This window comes from Lissotriton helveticus, chromosome 9, assembly GCF_964261635.1.
Source record: "Lissotriton helveticus chromosome 9, aLisHel1.1, whole genome shotgun sequence".
Classification (NCBI taxonomy): domain Eukaryota; kingdom Metazoa; phylum Chordata; class Amphibia; order Caudata; family Salamandridae; genus Lissotriton; species Lissotriton helveticus.
In genome coordinates, this window is record NC_136070.1 from 364,628,011 (window position 1) to 364,641,155 (window position 13,145).

The 13,145-nt window shown below is 44.3% G+C and overlaps 1 protein-coding gene across 2 annotated transcripts in view; it reads right to left on the reverse strand.

Moving 5' to 3' along the window:
* CLMN (calmin) overlaps positions 1-13,145 on the reverse strand; it is a 558,733-nt gene that overhangs the window by 14,089 nt on the left and 531,499 nt on the right. The gene's annotated exons all lie outside the window — the stretch shown is intronic.

Below are 13,145 nucleotides of genomic sequence, written 5' to 3' on the forward strand. Positions count from 1 at the left end.
GGATATAGGGAAGTTTTTATGTGTTTAATATTTTAAAACAATATGTTCCCACTGGTTTATAAGCCTTTCTAAATTAATTTGCTTTAAAATGCACTATTTCCCAATCTTTTTAAAAAACAATTTCTCTGGAGGAGGATCCAGACTGGGCCCCACGTTTGTCCATTAAGCTTGCCCTTGTCGCTCACTACATAAAAGTCATACCAAACATTTATGCTACACACTTTCAGATGTTACCAGCCGCCACTGCAAACCACATCTTTTTGTAAAGATGTGGTTTTCTTGAATTTTAGGCTGCTGCACCTCAGTGTCCCCAATACGAGGACTGCCTCCCCGAATGGCCCTAAAACCTGGAAGAATGCCAACCTTCGGGCTCCTGTTGTTTTGTTGGGCATGTAGAAGCAGGAAGTTGAGTTTCGCTTCCTTACTTCCTGTACCGAAGTATCACATATTGAAAAGGTAAGTGCTTTCAGAATGCTGCTTTACCTTTTCACTGAAATGTCTTGGAAAACTTCCCAGAAGTGGAAAAGTAAATTTTGCCATGTTCTGTGTCCCTACGTGTCGTCCATCATATGTTATGTGTGCATGATTAAATATGCATATGCATTCCCCATGTTCGATTAATGACGCAATTATAGTTGTGTCCACCTCTAGTATGCCAGTTCCCAGTTCTCGTGAATACTACGAATATCAGGCCTATGTAAAGTTACGTTGCCACGTTTCTCAGTGTGCACGTTATTTCATTGAAAGTCCCCGTTTCTAGGCCTCAAAAGGGCCCGGACACCAGATTCAGCTCCCGTCTCCTAAAGCCTCGCTGAGGAGCGATACAGCCCCCACCTGTATCCTCGACCCTTCACTTACTTCCTGCCTCGCAGTGCCCGGTGCAGCCTGGCTCTGCCTCTGAGTCTGCCAAGAGTATGTTATGTTATGAGTCCAGTTATCAGTTCAGCCCTCCTTCCCTGCATTCCTAAAGCTACTGAATCGCATCAATAGTTTCCGTCATTGTCTAGCCTTTCCGGCTCCACGTTAGAGAAATACTGCATTTAATGGTCATTTAATATTCTTCATCACGCACTACATGTAGAATAATGCATGGTCCAGTCTTAGAATCAAGTTAGCCTTTCCCCTCCTGACTTCTAGTTTATATCAACATGTTCCCTAAACATCAGATACTAGATACTGCTTAGGTACATGTCGCTCCGACCCTCCAGACTTCAGTCTCTGCTCCTAGCACAGAGTTCGAAGCCCCCAGCTTCTCCTAGTAACACGTCATTGCCAGTTTGCGCGCACCATCAGGTTAGAGGTCCCGGCTCCTTAGGTAGCCCCCTCCATGGTTTCCGCCCTATTCATGACATATTCTGTTACGTTTGCATCACATGTCTATGTATACGCCCAGTTACACCTACTTTCGCCCTTATCTTTCGCGACTGCTACGCGTCACCCCTTCTGCTCCACCCACTGCTACGCCTATTGCAATGTAATGCTATGTGTTTGCGCTATGTATATATGCTCATGTACTGTTATTAAAAAGTTATCCTTTTCCTTGTCCCGATCCCGTCCCCAGCAGCGCTGCTGGGCCCTGCCATCCTATTCCTATGCAGGTTGTCCTGTTCCTGTCCTTTATGCTGTAATAAACCTGCGAAACTCCTACTACCTCGAATTTTGACTCTTATTTATTGAGCTATCTGTTATTCATTTATACATTCAAAAATAGGGTATTATTTATTTATTTACCACATAATGGCGCCAGAACAGGGACTTGCCCTTTCCCCACGCGTCGGTGAAGCCACGCCGACCCCCTGACCCTCTGCAGCCGTGACGGAACCATACCGTGCACATGCAGATATTTCTGCTTCAAGTATCCCTCAGGCCCACGGAGGAGACGGAGGAGGCGGTCCAGCATCCAAACGAGACGGTGGAGGAACGCGGCGAGTCCCGACCAGAGCCCAAGCCGAGAGTCCAAGGTCCGAGGTATCCGGAGGTCCACCCGTAACTGAAGTCCGAAGTTCGTCGTCCGTCGTCGTAGCAGTCCAGTCCGATCCGAGGCCTTCCGTTCTTGCTGCCCGGTGAGTACCATTACTGGGGTAGTATCTAGACAGGGTCAATCTAAATTGACTCTGGTCCGTGGGTTGGTGGTACACAGACTCACAAACGAAGTGTTCACCTAGGTGGATACGGGTCTTGATGCGTCCCTTTATGGGACCGGTATGTTCCGTACTGTTTCAGCAGTGCATCCAGTAACTCTAGTCTGTTCCGTTCTCGAGAAATTCTTGTGTTTCTGTTTTCAGTATTCCAGGTAATATTTTGTCCGAACTGTTATGTTATGATGTTGTTCAATGTATTTCCAATGTCGTGGTATGCCTGAATTGTTCTCCCAATTGTTATTGTTCCTCGTGTATTGTATTGTGTTCCGATTCAAGTTTACAATGTCTCTCTTTTCGAGATTACGTCAGCTAAAAACTAGAAAGGGTTTGTTAGAAGAAGCAGTTCCTGTTCCGCCGAGGGACAGTCCAGGTCACTTTATGTATCAGAAGCATGGCATAAGCGCCATATTGTATCTAGATTTATGGGTAGAGTATACCAAACAGTTAGAAGAAAAGTATAGATGGCCCGTATCGGGTACATGGGATGCCGAGTGCATCATGCGAGTAGAAGAAGCATTATGGAAAAAGAAAGCCAGACAATCACAGAAAGATGCCATCGAGTTATGGCGCAAAGAAGCTCATAAAAGAACTGAAAAGGAAATCAGAAAGTCAGAATTAAGTAGAGAATCCTTAGAACGAGCACAAGAAAAAGAACTAATCGAGATAGGTGAACAAGTTAAAACTGAACAATCGGACAGACAGAGGAATGCCCTCATTAAGGGTATGTATCCTCTCCTTGCCGAGGGCTTGCCAAAAGCGACCCCAGAGGCATCCAGTAATTTCCCGCCACCATTAGTTCCGACCAAGCTACGTCACAAACAGACCGCAGCTGATATTTTTATTTCGTCCTATTTGGACGACACAGTCCCAGAATATGCAAATCCTGTTCGCGCTCCGCCAGTCCCTGTAAATCAGGCACTTCCCGCTCCTCCAGACACCGGAGTACCTGTTACGGTACCCCCGGTCCAGCCCGCCATACAAGTCCAGCCTACATTTCCATTTCCCACTCTGCCAGGACGAAGAGCCTCAGTAGACGACTCTAGTTTAGGGGCCGCAGGGGGAGGTACTCCTCAAACCCCGCCGCCACACAAGCGTCTAACGACAGCCGAATTACATGCACAAGCGTCACAGCGTACGCCCAGACATCAGACTGTAGCAGAAATAAGAAAATCCCTTGCCGAATGCGGCTATGATCCAGTCCCAGGCGAGGATAATATGGTTTTATATTCATTCCGCGTAAGAAAGGTGGCCGAGTATCTAGTCACCTTACCGAATATGAAAGAAGATCTAGACAGAATATATTGTTTCATCCGTACAGGGGATGATCCAGAAAGCATTAGCGAGGCCATGTCTCAAAGGAAAGCCGAGATCCAGCTCATGATATTAAAGTTTCTGATCAATTGTCTAATAAGAGAACAAGATTACCCGTCTAAAGATCCGGCCGAAATGAAAACCCTGACAAGGTGGAGTGATAATATAGCCGAGGGTAAGCACAAGACCGTCGGTGCTGTGGAGAGTATGTACAAGAAAATCCGTAGAGAAATAATAAAGATACACGAACAACGTAAAGCAGCACAAGTAAGCGAGAAAGAAAGTAATTCTGATACTGAAGAGGTAGAGGACGAGAATTCCGCCAGAATAGCGTATGTAGGAAAATCTAGATCTCCAGATCGCCATTTACGCCTAGAACACAAGTCTATTTTTCATTCTCCAGCACCAGAACAAGGTTCACTAGAACAAGTGTTTCAAGCTACCGATCACATTCTGAAATCACGAATCGGTTACAGTGAGTTAAGTACCATGCATGAACAAGAACTAGCCCGATCAGCAGTCCGATGGATTACTGATTCTACCACTTTTCCAGACGAAATAGTGGCACAAATGTTTCTGAAACTGCCCCCAGCCGAACAACGACTGGTGGGTATGTATATGATTCAGCACCTCATTACTTTGTATGAGGGTCAACACTCTGATCCAGGTCCGTTACATGATGTCCTGAACGAGTTACTCCAGTATAGATGGAAAGGTTTAGGTACCGACTTAATTAGTGTCATTCTAGAACAGCGTCACAAATATAGAACGTTTCTGAACCCGCATTTTGTTCATGTCTCACCCCCAGAAAGTAAACCATTTTACATGGAAAGACAGAATCCGTTACGAGAAGTCCACCCAGTTAGAGGAACGGGTGGCGAACTAGAACGAGTGTTTGTTTACACTCCAATTACAAAGATGGAACTCCTCGAGATGAAGAAATTAATTCCCTGTCATGATAAAGATCCAGCAGGGTTCCATAGAGAACTAAAAGACATGCTCCGTATGGGAGAATACACGTATCCAGATATAATCAAAATGTTAAAGGTTCTGCTGCCCGCAGGGGTGTATGAAAAGCTCAAGGAAAAAGATTGGGAGGTGGGAGAGAAAAAGATCGATTGGGCAGTTCTAGAAGCTGAAGACAAGATACGAGTACCAGGTACCGGTCTTGGAGATAAATGTAAAGAATTACCAGAATTATTGATTCAAGTTTTACCCAGATTATTGACAACTAGAAAAGAGGACTGGGATGCAATCTCAGCCTGTAAACAGAAACAAGACGAAGATATTAGTGATTTTTATTCTAGATTTGAAAAATGTTTTAGCATCAACAGTGGCCTCAAGACAAGTAGTGAGTCATACCCTCACCTTTTTGTTACTAAATTAGTCGAGAATTCAAGCCCACAAATTAAAAATCGAGTTTTGAAAGTCGAAAGTACCTGGCAAGCTAATACCCCGTCCCAGATGTTGCAGATGCTTCAATACCACCAGAATAGAATCAGGGAAGAACAAGAACACGAGAGAAAACGTATGAAAGACACGAAAATGAAAGTACTAGTTGCACAATCTGTTCCTCAAGACAGTCAGAAGAGGGGTCCGAATCAAGCCAGTCATCCTGCAGCTCCCGTTAAAGGGAATTGCAATTATTGTAAACAGCCAGGTCATTTTATAAATGAGTGTGCAGTTCTGAAACACAACATAGCTACTGGTAAGACTAAAGAAAGACCACGTCCGCCTAGACAAGAACAAGTTTCACAGACTCCTCAGCCACAGAATGCACCACAGACAGTTACCGCACCGCAGCCTATTGCTGCAACACAGCACGTTACACAGCAGATGTACCAGTATGCACAGTCTGAGTATCCAGAGTACCAGCAATATTCATGAAACAGCCTAGAGAGGGAGGTAGGCTTGCCTCTCATCGAGATACCTGTAGATCAAGAAGGTCCCTATGTTCACAGTCAAGTATTAGGGAAAGACAGAAAGTTTTTGATTGATACAGGGGCAAGTAGGACCACAATTAGTCACGCCGAAGTTCCAGGGGCTCCGCTCTCAGGCTCAAGAAATGTTTCCCTTGGATTTTCAGGAAAACCCATCGTAAATGAAATATCAAAGCCAGTTACTCTAGAAGTAGGTCCATTGTCCCGCACTACTGATCTGTTACTTACTAAGTCATGTCCAGAAAATCTATTAGGCATTAAAACACTGAAAGAGTTAGGTGCAGTTATATGCTGTTCCCCAGAGGGAATACGATTGTTCCTACGTGACTTTAAGGGTCACTATGTATTACGAGATTTTGATTCAAGACTGTCTAATGTTCCGCAGCATCTGTGGGCACAAGGTCCAACTGATGTAGGTTACATGCAAATCACACCCTATCGTGTGACTCTCAAGCCAGGTGTAGTGTTACCACGAATCAGACAGTACAGATTGCCACCTGAGGCTGTAGCAGCCTTATCCAAAATTATTGACGAGCTTATTGCTCAAGGAGTGGTTGTAGAAACTGACTCCAATGTATGTAATTCTCCAATCATTCCAGTCATGAAACGTACTGATCCAAATGCACCCCCAGTATATCGATTAGTGATTGACCTACGAGAGCTTAATAAATGTATTATTCCGCAGTACCCAGTTGTCCCAGACATCTCTTCCCTATTAACGGCCATTGATTCCGAAGCCACGTTCTTCACTGTCATAGACCTCAAGAACGCATTTTTCAGTGTTCCTATTCATCCAGACAGCCAGTTCCTTTTCGGATTTTGTTTAAATGGAAGGAGCTATATGTTTACACGAGCTCCTCAAGGTTTCACAGAAAGTCCTAGTATTTACAGTCAAGCACTCAAGAGACAACTAGACAACATTCACATGCCAACTGACACTGCCCTGCTCCAGTATGTCGATGATCTACTGATCACAGCCCGTTCTGAACGTGCTTGCGAGCATGCATCCCTTACAGTCTTGTATTTCCTAGCCGAGATGGGGCACAAGGTGTCCCCTTCTAAGCTTCAATTCTGTGTCCAGCAAGTGGTCTACTTAGGACACTTGCTGTCCAAGAGGGGTAGGCAGTTGACACCAGACCGTATCCAGTTAATAGCGAGTCTTCCTCAGCCCAAGACCCAGAAGGAGGTACGTGCTTTTATTGGCCTTACTTCTTACTGCAGACAATGGATTCCTCAGTATGCATTTCTAGCCAAACCACTGATACAGTTAACGACACAGGAGGCAGCCGTATCGACTGTCCTCCCTTGGACATCTGAACATACACTTAGTTTCAATGAGTTAAAGAAAGCCCTATGCCAAGCTCCAGTTCTAGCGACACCGAACTACAGTAAGCCTTTTACACTTTTCGTCACTGAACGTGAAGGTACAGCATTATCTGTTCTTACACAAGATCAAGCAGGACAATACAAGCCATGTGCTTATTTTTCGAGCACATTAGATCCTGTAGCCCAGGCTCTGCCTGCGTGCCTCAAGTCAGTTGCAGCCACAGCACTAGCTATCAGACAAAGTGATTCCATAGTCTTAGGACATACCTTGACAGTACAAGTTCCACACTCTGTGGAAGTTCTTTTAAACCGAACGCAAACTCAGCACTTGACAATTGCACGTTTAACAGGTTATGAATTGACACTGTTCCAGCCACACATAGAAATCAGACGCTGCAACATCCTTAATCCTGCTACACTGTTACCATCAGTTACTTCGAATCCTGACCCACATGACTGTGTGGAAGTAGTTAACATTACGACAAAGCCAAGACAAGATCTGACAGATACTCCGTTACCAGACCCCGACCTGACACTTTATGTGGATGGTTCATGTATGAGAACTAGTACAGGAGAACTAGTCGCCGCGTATGCAGTGACTACTGACACCGAAGTTATTGAAACACACCGTATTGATACCCTGTCCGCTCAAGCAGCAGAGCTAGTTGCTCTGACACAAGCCTGCATACACGCCAAGAACTTGAAAGTTAATGTTTACACAGATTCACGTTACGCATTTGGAGTTGTACACGACTTCGGAGTGCTCTGGCAGGAGAGAGGTTTCATGACTTCTCATGGAACCAAGATTCAGCATGGTCTCCTTATTCAAGCTCTGTTAGATGCCATACACTTACCGACATCTATTGCTATCATGAAGTGCAAAGCACATACGAAAGTTACTGACATTATTTCCCAAGGTAATGATCTAGCAGATCGCACAGCCAAGCTTACAGCACAGACTCCAGACATTCAAGTTAATCCGACACAGACACATACTCCAGATCCGACTACATGTATGACAGTTAAGGACCCTACACAAGATGTCATAGATATCCAGTTACATGCTACTCCCGAAGAAATCAAGAAATGGTCCGAACAAGGAGGGGTCCAGACAGATCAAGGATGGTTAACGAAGGGTAGAGCCACATGGTTTCTCCCCGACTCTATGGTTCAAGTCATTATTAATACCGCACATAGTCCAGCACATTTAGGAGAAAAAGCTATGTTAGACAGTATCCAGAACATTTGGTTCAACAAGCATTTACGAGCTGCAGCCAAGCAGAAAGTCCGTACCTGTATGATATGTTGTCAGTTTAATCCAGGTAAAAGTGTCCCGGTGGAACAAGGTGGATTCCAGCCCCCTGACCACCCTTTTGAAGTCCTCCAGATGGATTATATTCAGATGGAGCGATGTCGAGGTTTCAAGTATGTCCTTGTAGTTGTATGCGCTCTGTCCAGGTGGACAGAAGCATATCCAGTCCCAGATTACAAAGCCGCGACCACTGCTAAGCAGTTGGTTCGTGAGTTCTTCCCCCGTTATGGACTCCCTAGAGTCGTATATTCTGACAACGGCCAGCCATTCTCATCTGAACTCATGAAGCATGTTTCCCTTTTGCTAGGGTACCAGTGGAAGTTTCATTGTGTACGCCACCCTGAAGCAGCCGGTCTCGTAGAGAGACATAATCAGACTCTAAAAATTCGTATCGCAAAGGTATGCAAAGAAAAAGGTGTGGACTGGCTGATAGCTCTGCCAGTTGCTTTGTTTTATATGCGCATGGTCGCACATTCCAGATCAGGTCTGTCCCCGTATGAGGTCGTTTTCGGCCGCCCCCCTAATATGTGGGGTACTCCTAGACCCCGAAGTATTACCGATGTTTCAAGTAATATGCTGACAGATTACCTAGCTTCCTTGATGTCTGCCCTCAACTCATGTCGTTCACAGGTTGCTGCCGCATTTCCAGACAATACCGAGGTGGCACCGCATGAAATCGTTCCAGGATCCATGGTGATGGTCCGCAACTTTGACAGATCAAGTCCGCTGGAGCCTCGTTGGAAAGAGCCCCGACAGGTCCTCCTCACCACCCGTACAGCCGTGAAGTTGGAAGGACGCAAAGGCTGGGTGCACCTTTCTCATATTAAACTTTTTAATGGACTGAAACCCGTCTTAAAGAACATTTCCCAGGATTTGAAGGATTGCCAAAATATTGTTCTCAAGGACTGTCCCGCAAAAGACATTGCTACAACCCCTCCCCTGTTAGAGAAAACTCCGCAACAGGAGTATAAGTTAAAACTCCGGTCTAGTAAAATAAGTCAGTCAGTTTGATTGTCTAAGTCCTCCCCTAGGTGAAACGGTTAGACTGTTTCTGACATGTATAAAATAGACCCCCATAGTGAGAGAGTTAGTCAAAACTCAATCCGATGTATCGTTTTTCTATGTTTCATATTATTTCTCAGCATTATGATTTCCTGCACCAGTTATGCATTTTTCTTGTATTTCCCAGTTCTTCATGTAAATAAGTCTGCTAATGCTACAGTAGAGCACACGTTTAGTGATCTGCCTCCTCATGAACTCTCCTACCGCCTCGCTATGCGAAATAACTCATTCATCCGCATGTTACATTACTCACACCAGTCCAGCAATGCCACTAATTGTTGGGTGTGTGGTCGACTCCCCCCTTTTCAGACACCGAAGGGAGTTCTGCCACTTTTTCCTTATCCATTCTCACATAATGGTTCGTGTGGAGCATGGTCCACGTTAACGTCATCCTCAACAGATATGTCTTTTCTTAACAGTACATGTTTCCCAGACAAGCAAGGTCTTCCCCACAGAACCGGGTTAGATCTAGAAAATGAAGTGTATAATTTAGGTAATTATTCTTCGAATTTCATGGTCCTGAATGTTCAGTCTGATACTACTCCAGACTCACCTGCTATTTCAGTATTACCAGTCCAAGGCGAATTATGTGTCCGAAATTATGGTTCTGTACATGTAGGACATAGTGATTGTACTACTATTGTCAAGTATAGTGACAGTGGGAAATCTATCTTCAAAGCTTCACGTCATTCTTATTTTATTTGTGGTCAAACCGCATATGTTCGTCTGCCCCTCGATTGGGAGGGAACCTGTTACATTGCCTTCCTGCTGCCACCTGTTTTCCTAGCCCCACCTGATTATCATAGAAATACACATCTAGTACACATTAGACATAAAAGGGAGTCCCCAATTGTCGATTATACTGAAACTGCTCTAGAACAGTATACAGATTTCAATAGAGGTTTCTTCTTCTTTATAGGACCTATCCAGAATAGTAAACTGATCCGTAGGTTAACCAGAACCCTTGAAGCTGTAGTAAATGAGACTGCCTCTGCTCTAGGTAACTTAACCGAAGAGCAATCTGCTATGAGATTTGTCGTTTTACAGAATCGTCTCGTCCTTGACGTCATACTGGCCGATAGGGGCGGGGCCTGTAGAGTCATCGGATCTAGTTGCTGCATTTTCATTCCAAATAACGCGCCGTCTGTTTATTCAGCTATAACCAGACTCCATAAAATTGCCCATCTGATACACCAAGATCCAGGCACCTGGACATGGTCCGGTTGGTTCTGGAATATAATTTCCGCATGGGGATGGAAAATATTGTCCTTTCTAGGTATTGCAGTAGCGATCATATTCAGCTGCTGCCTCTGTATACAATGTGGCCCTGCGATTTGCGGCATTTGTGCTACCTCTTGTATTCCTAGTCCCAAGCCCCGTTCTAAATCCCGTTCCAGGATAATTCGAGACGAGCAAATGATACTGTATGAAATGATAGATGGTATCATGAAAATTGATGTTTCCTGATGGAAACGTAGTGACAAGGAGGGAATGTGGAAAAGTAAATTTTGCCATGTTCTGTGTCCCTACGTGTCGTCCATCATATGTTATGTGTGTATGATTAAATATGCATATGCATTCCCCATGTTCGATTAATGACGCAATTATAGTTGTGTCCACCTCTAGTATGCCAGTTCCCAGTTCTCGTGAATACTACGAATATCAGGCCTATGTAAAGTTACGTTGCCACGTTTCTCAGTGTGCACGTTATTTCATTGAAAGTCCCCGTTTCTAGGCCTCAAAAGGGCCCGGACACCAGATTCAGCTCCCGTCTCCTAAAGCCTCGCTGAGGAGCGATACAGCCCCCACCTGTATCCTCGACCCTTCACTTACTTCCTGCCTCGCAGTGCCCGGTGCAGCCTGGCTCTGCCTCTGAGTCTGCCAAGAGTATGTTATGTTATGAGTCCAGTTATCAGTTCAGCCCTCCTTCCCTGCATTCCTAAAGCTACTGAATCGCATCAATAGTTTCCGTCATTGTCTAGCCTTTCCGGCTCCACGTTAGAGAAATACTGCATTTAATGGTCATTTAATATTCTTCATCACGCACTACATGTAGAATAATGCATGGTCCAGTCTTAGAATCAAGTTAGCCTTTCCCCTCCTGACTTCTAGTTTATATCAACATGTTCCCTAAACATCAGATACTAGATACTGCTTAGGTACATGTCGCTCCGACCCTCCAGACTTCAGTCTCTGCTCCTAGCACAGAGTTCGAAGCCCCCAGCTTCTCCTAGTAACACGTCATTGCCAGTTTGCGCGCACCATCAGGTTAGAGGTCCCGGCTCCTTAGGTAGCCCCCTCCATGGTTTCCGCCCTATTCATGACATATTCTGTTACGTTTGCATCACATGTCTATGTATACGCCCAGTTACACCTACTTTCGCCCTTATCTTTCGCGACTGCTACGCGTCACCCCTTCTGCTCCACCCACTGCTACGCCTATTGCAATGTAATGCTATGTGTTTGCGCTATGTATATATGCTCATGTACTGTTATTAAAAAGTTATCCTTTTCCTTGTCCCGATCCCGTCCCCAGCAGCGCTGCTGGGCCCTGCCATCCTATTCCTATGCAGGTTGTCCTGTTCCTGTCCTTTATGCTGTAATAAACCTGCGAAACTCCTACTACCTCGAATTTTGACTCTTATTTATTGAGCTATCTGTTATTCATTTATACATTCAAAAATAGGGTATTATTTATTTATTTACCACAGTTAGTCTTGCTTCCCCCTTATACCCAAGAAATGGCACAAGGAGTTGAACAGGTGTCACTGGATGTAAGTCAGGATTCGTTTTGTTTATTTCACCTTATGGATGGATAGCTGGCTTCATTACACAAGCCAAGTAATCTACATATTTTATATAAATTAATATTGCAACAAACGTCAAGAGAGGCATCAAATGTGTGTTTCGCTTTCAACATGCAGACGTGTTATTGGGAATGAGAGTTTCTAAACAGGTTTTTATTAAACATGAAAATGTAAATATTCATATTGCCCATCGCCTGTACCACAATGCCACTAGTGAACCAGAGGGTAAATAATTTTCCATAGGCACCATGTTTGTTGAGGGGCTTACATTATAGTCTATACCTTAAACAATCCAGGTTTTTATAAGGCCCACAACCTGAACTGATTTATTTTACTGTGCTCTCAAATGTCATGATGATGAAATAAAAGCTAAAATTTTCCCTGGGAGCACAACTATACGTACACATATAGAAGGGAATCCAACTCATAGAAGAATGGCAGCTTAAAACATGTTTAGAGACAATTTTTTCCATCTGCTACCAATTCATTAAAACGTTTGTTCTGCTAATTCACAGTATAGAGTTGAAGCTGGGTGCATTGTTTGATTTATAAAAAAATAAATAAGTGCCAGCGCTCATGTCAGGAGGACATTGCAGCTTGCCCACACATTGCCCCTGCCATACTGACAATGATATAACAACACAAGTACTAACCTTCACACTCCTACATGTGTGACAGTTCGGTCTATTTCAGGCCTCCGAAGCTATAAGAATCGTTTGGGCAGCAAGTAATTGTCATTTTTAATGTATATTCAATTATTAATTAACTGTTGCTGTGGTCATCTCTAGATTAGCCAGACACCGCCACCTTGTGGCAGACTGTCACCAGCGCCGGTTTTGCCAATTAAGTGCCGGCTCCAAGCACCGAAAACAACCTGCTCAAACTAAGCACTGACTTGGCGTCACTAAAAGACAGTATCTAAGTGTAACATGCAGGTCTGGATCTTTCGACATGGAGGAACTGGAGGAATGCAGTGGTTCTTCCCAGTGACACGTTCCTTTGTGAAGGAGCAAGAGCAGTAATTTGATGTTTTTGGAAATGCCTGTGTGGCAAAAACTTTTTTCTGAGGCCTCTGGCCAGCCAACCATTGTCTGCAGAATCAGAAAATATGTACACTCAAAATATACGCATTATTTGTGTGCATAAATCAGAGTCCAAATATAATTTTCTCTGAAATTATGCTTACAAAAATGAGCTTCAGGAGATTTGATTTTTGGAAGGTGAAGAGCAGAGGCAATTGTGATTC